This window comes from Poecile atricapillus, chromosome 3 (genome assembly GCF_030490865.1).
Source record: "Poecile atricapillus isolate bPoeAtr1 chromosome 3, bPoeAtr1.hap1, whole genome shotgun sequence".
NCBI classification, from domain to species: domain Eukaryota; kingdom Metazoa; phylum Chordata; class Aves; order Passeriformes; family Paridae; genus Poecile; species Poecile atricapillus.
In genome coordinates this window covers 105,724,596-105,730,799 of record NC_081251.1, presented here as the reverse complement: position 1 = coordinate 105,730,799, position 6,204 = coordinate 105,724,596, and positions in this window count along the sequence as shown.

The following is a 6,204-nucleotide window of genomic DNA, read 5'->3' as shown; positions in this document are numbered from 1 at the left end:
GCACACACAGGGTCACCCATGACAGCTGCCCTGCAGCACATCCTGTCAGCTCCTGACTCTGTGGATGGAGACTCCACAGCCCCTCCAGGCAACCTGTACCACGTTAGAGTTTAAAGCAAAAAATTACCGTGAAAGGAAAAAAAAAAAAAAAAAAATTACTTACTGGTTTGGCCATATAAGAACCACCACAGCCCCCAACTCAGAGACAGCATCTGCCATGAGGGTGTTTCCTCAGGGTCCTTCTGCAGATGGTGGCCACAGCCACCACTCTGATGGTCCATTTGGGTCTGCTCTGCCCCATAAATGCTCCCCACCACTCCCACAAGGGGAAGAGTGGTTCATAGGAATGCTGCTGATTCACACTCTGTGCCACCCAAAGGTGCCTGCTCCAGCACGGCTTACATGCTCCATGGACCCACCTCTGGGAACAGCCTGTCCACAGGAGATGGAGTCAGCTCTGGGAGAAGCTGGCTCTCTACAGCAGAAGAAATGCATTGTGTGATCTCATGGGGTTTTGCCTCTCAGATGCTTTCTTGTCTTAAAGTGAAAATACTTCTGTTCTCATACATATATACACTATTCTAATTTTCTAGAGGGGAACTGAAAAAGGGGACCTTTTTTTGTGTTTGTGCCTGAGGGAAACAGTAGATTTTGTTCAATTTTCTTGTGTTTTGCTTCTGAAATAGCCAGCTCCAAAAAAACCCCAAAAACCAAACCAAAAAAGAAATACCATGTCCTCTGTCCCTAGTCCTTGACTTCAGAGGTTGCAGCATCTTCCAGAGAGCTTCTGTTAATTTAGGAGCCTGTCCTTTCAGCTCCTTTGCTAGGACTCCACATTTATCTATGCTGCACAGCAATTATACTGATTTAGGCTGTGCAGTTTCACATTTCAGGTTTTCTGCCTGGGGGGTATCTTTGGAGCAGATCCTGTTTTTTCAGGGAGAAATTAGTCTGCCTTTTGTTACTGTGCCTTTTCCCTTATGTCTCCCTGTTCTTATGCTTCAGAGTAACTCAGTGGACTGGCCCAAGCACTGCCCTGACAGCCCTACCGTTGGGCTACTTGCATTCTCCACATGCTTCCTTGAGGCCCTTTGGAGCTAAGAGCCCTCCAGTGAAGGGCTGATCCTCCGAGAAATGGAGCAGGTGTGGAGGGCTGCTACTCCCCACCCTCCAAGTCCTTGTTTATTTTTACTCAGATGAAAATTTTTCATCATCTAGCAAGAAACAGAAAATACTCAAATGCTGGTTGTTGCTGCTCCCCTGCCATGGCTGCTTTGGCAACCTTGCCCTTGGCCCCTGCACCTTCTTGGCCCTGGCATCCCTAGGAAAGCCAGGGTGTCTGCAGGTAGGGAGGAGCTGGTCCCGTTTCCCTGTCCCCATCTGGAGGTTGTCTTTTTTGGATGCCACAGGAGGTACTTAAGATCCTCTGAGCCTGGCAAAGCAGCACAGCCACACCAGTGCATGGCCCCACATGGCCCCCGCTGCCGTCACTTCCCAGGGCTCCTCACCCTCCCTCCCCAGCCCTGTGCAATGCTAATTAAAAAGTCAGAAAGTCTGCAACGCCTTCTTCCAAGTGCACAGTCCTGGTTTTCGCATGGGCACGCGAGGATGTGACCCGAAGATTATATAATTAGGAGGCTTTTGTTATGCTTGCGTTTCAAATCAGCGATTAGCATGTGACAGTCCCATCCTGGGAAATGTCAAGCCACCATTGCTCTCCTCTCTCTCTCTCTCTCTCTCTCTCTCTCTCTCCTTTCTTACACAGTGCTAATTCCCAACTCTAGCAACTGCCAGTGCTGAAGGATCTTCAACTATCCTGGGGTGAGTTTAAAATGTACTTGGCTTGGGATGAATAGTGGGGTTAATTATGCCATTTTCCATATTATTGGAAAAAGCTAGAGCCAAAACTAATTATATTGTGTGTGCAGCTCATAAAATGATATTTAAAGTGTTTTGCATCTTCAGTGCCCACAGTAATTTTCAGCTTATTTCTTCTGAGATTCTGAATGGAGATCTAGCTTCTTAGTGTGCTGGACAATCTTGTTAGCCTGCATTTATAGTGAGGTCTCTAAAACAGTTTAAAAAGGCCTTTTATTTTGCTCTCACCATTTACAAGATAAATTGAAGTATCATGCTGAACTGCCTTATTTGGATGACAACCGCATTAGAGTTAGTTGGAGACAAAGTGCAAGAGTGATGAGAGTAAATAACTGATTTTTTGTTCTCTTTAGAGGACTGGGGGTTGTTCTCCAAGTGGGATATTTAAAACAGCCAGCAATCTCAGCAAGCAGCATTGAGACAGTCACCAGGAAGACCCCAAGCATTTATTTAGGAAAACTGTGGATTCTTAACAACTGAAGCAGCAAAAGTGCACATGGATTCCCCTGCACTGTTACCCATGTCATGATTTCAGAAGCAGAATGGGACAGGAAGCCAGACAAATAGTAACTGTTGTGCTCCAAGGCTAGGCTATGAATGCTTTACTGAACCCTGCCTGTTTGCATGCTGAAGCTCAGTGTATTCCTTCAGTCCTTTCTGATCTGTGATCCTCTGCACAGCTGATTCTCTCCCCCAGTTGTGCCATTCCATGCGGGGGGAGCGCTGGGAGGGGGAGCATGGTCACACAGATGCAGTTCAGGCTGCAGGACCTGCCTCCCCTCTCTGCACTGTGCATGGCTTTGTGCAGGAACCCCACTCCTGTGCTGCCTCAAGGGCACAGCTCACTGGGACCTCATCCATCCATCCATCCATCCATCCATCCATCCATCCATCCATCCATCCATCCATCCATCCATCCATCCATCCATCCCTCCCTTCTCCCTCAGGGATCTCATGGGAAGTGGGTGCTGGCCCAGGCTCTGTTAACAGGTTGGCTGCTGTGCTGGGCAGGAGGGGCTGCAGTGCCAGCTGCTCATGCAAGGCACCAGGGCAGGATTCTTTGCTGGTCACCAGGGGCCAGCAGCATGGCAATCACTAGCAGCAGGGTTTTTTTGTCTCCAGCAGATTTGCCTGCTGGAGGGGAGATAGAAACAAAAGGGGAAAATACATTCTTTTGCTGTGATGGAGGAATCTGGTGGCTTTAACACCTTCAAACTATTCTCTGGGCTTTGCTCTGGAGATATTATTCTGACTAGATAGGAGCTGCAGGAGTGTAAATGAGTTTTAGTGCTCAGCTCTGAAGAAACAAGCACATCTTTGTCATTTCTTGTACCTGAATCAGGGGACCTGGGCTTGAATGGCAGGCCAAGACAGCCTGGGAATGGCTCCATGTGACTGGGTAGTGAGCCTGGCCAGTGGGGAGATTGAGAGGAACAATAACAGCTCCTTTGATGAAGGAGCTACCCTGTGGTGGGCTAGCATGTCAAGCAAACCTTGGATTTGCCACAGGTGGAGGCCTGGTAGTGTTTTAGGAAAGGAGCTTCATGGAGGGCTTGCACTTGCTGCTGATGTGCACATGGATTCATGTTTGTGTATACAGGGAGGGACTTGCTCAGGACTGAGACAAAAACATGAAGGGGAGAATTCTGTCCAGCTTTTAACTCCCTCAAGGGTACTGTAAAGAAGATGGAGTCCAGAATATCCCCAGAGGTGCACAGTGAAAGGCAGAGGGTACAAGCTGCAGCTAAGGGAAACCTCAACTGGATGTAAGGAAAAATATTCTTCTTCAGGGTGCTGGAGGGCCCAGAGTGGCTGTGAAGACTGCAGTGTGGGAAATATCCAGACTTGAGATGGACAGAGCCCTGAGGAAGTTTGACATTAGTCTTGATTTGAGCAGGAAGTTGAACTAGAGCCATACAAGGGCTCCTGCTCACCTGGACTCTGCTGTGAGTTTAGGACTTGTCCACTGCCAGCAGAGGCATGATTTGACCAAGCAACCCCTGTCCAGGGTCTTAGGGCCAAATACCAATCCTATTTTCCAACCCATTTTTGCACCGTTTAGGCACAAGCCAGACACTGTTCAGCCAGCTCAGGCTCCCTGAAATCCTGGTCCTTGTTGAGGACAGTTAACAACTTCCCCACCCACAGTTGTGGGGAACAGAGGACAAACCTTCACTCCAAACCAAGGCCAGGTTCATATTCTGTTCCAGTGATGAGGAAGAACTGAATAGTTTTGCTTCTTATGTTCAGCAATTCAGAAGAACCAGGGGAGAGAGGCAATGTTACATACTCAGTGCATACAGCAGTGAGCCCCAAATGCTGGAAAGTACCCATTATTTAATGTAACAAAGAACCAAGGGGTAACTCAGGAAATTGCAGGCTGCAGATAGAGGACACACAAAGACAGTTACTCTGGTAAAACAGGTAAGATTTTCTGGACCCACTTAACCAAGGTCAACCTAATTTGCAGCACAGTCAGATAGCAAAACTCCTGGTTTGCCGGGAGCAGGAGGGGATGGCGGCATCCCCGGTGTCCCAGTTTCAAAGACTCACTCCTGAACTCTGCAGAGGACACAGACTGTGCTTAAACATATCTATCCTTAATAGAATAGCCAAAAAAATGCTAAAAATAATTTCCAGCAAAATGTGATTTTGTTTTCAGTGAAAACAGTGGAGGTTCATGTTTCTTTCATATCTGTTTTGTCTTTCCTACTTCTTCCCTTTCCCCTAGCATTGAAAAAGCAATTCTGAATTTTAAAACAAGTTCTCTGTTAAGGAGACACTAGTCCTAGTTCAACAGCCCAACAACAGAAGTCTCAGGAATTTTCTATGGTGCTGACTAATTGAAATTGGGAGCAAAGTTTTAACAACTTTGTTGCTGAAGTTGAATTTATAAGTCTGTTTTGCTCAGAGACACACACTTAAATACCTTGTCCTCAAAACTTTTAGAGAGATTTAGCTACTTTAAAAACAACTCATATTCTTGTCATTTCCTGGAATACCTAATACCAGAAAAAGAAAGAACTTTTTGTTTTGTTTTGTTTTGTTTTGTTTTGGTTTTGTTTTTTGGTTTTTTGGGGTTTTTGTTTTGGTTTGGTTTGGTTGGTTGGTTTTTGTTTTTTCCTAAAGAGGGCTGGAACACAGAGATAGAGAATCCAATTGAATTGGGTTTGTCCAGCTTGGGGAAAGGAAGGCTGGGAGACTTCTATAGCCACCTGCAACTACTTAATAAGGGTTGCAGTCCAGAGAGCCAGGCTTTTCTCACAGTGGAAGGACAAATAGCCAAGGGCACAAACTCCAACAAAAGAAACCTCGACTGGCCATAAAGAAAAAATTCTTCCTCATAAGAGCGGTGTAGCCCTGGAATGCAGATACAGAAAGGTTGAGAATTCTCTAACTTGGGACCTTGACTAGGTGTGGCCCTGAGCAAGCTGGTCTAGCTTTGGGGTTAGCCCTACTTTGAGTCAGATAACTCCAGAGGTCCCTGCCCATCTAAACTCTGTAATGACTCTAAGAGTCTTCAGAACAAAAAAACCAAAAAACTGTTATACTATCAGCTGATTGAAAGCAGATGTAACAAACTCTAAGATTTATCTCACTGTGGAAGCTTTCCCAGCCTATTTGTACAAAGCCCACTTCAAAGGTCCCTCCACCTTTGCTCAGGTTTTCCACACGCCTCACCAAGGGATCCTCTGTCCTGAGAAGTCAGTGGATCTTCTTAGCAAGTGATCTTATAAACAGCTCTCTTGCAAATAAGTTTATCTTTTCATTAACCCTCAATCTTAAGATGATGCTTAACCCCAAGTCTGTGCTGGAAGCCTTTCAGTCCGCACCATACCCTCCAGCAAGAGGCCAGCTGTGTATTCTGGGGCACTGATAGTGCCACCAACCTTCTCTCCTGGCAATTCCACACTCAAAAGCTCTCAGGTTTAATGTGTGGGGCCCAAAGCTATACTGCTGACTGCACCAGAAGCACCTGCTTCTGCTCTGATTTCCAGTAGCCACACAGAACTCTTGCATATTTTGCAGTTCTCCCATCTGTTTAATGCCATGTGCCTTTCTCTGTGCCTGCTTCCCTGAACACATCACCCCAGACTTCTCTGAACCACCTTGGCAGAGCTATGCCAGCAGAGCTCTGTGCCATAATTATGCTGGCCACTCCAGCCCCATTAGCAAAGCCAAGGATGACTCACATCAGCCTTCTGCATAGCTGTGTCCAACAGGATGGAGGTAGGAGGTTATTATAGAGTCCTAAATCACATCTGGTTTCCTAGTAAGGCTGGACAAAAAAGCAGACTTGAATCAAACCCTGTGAAGGGGGAGTGT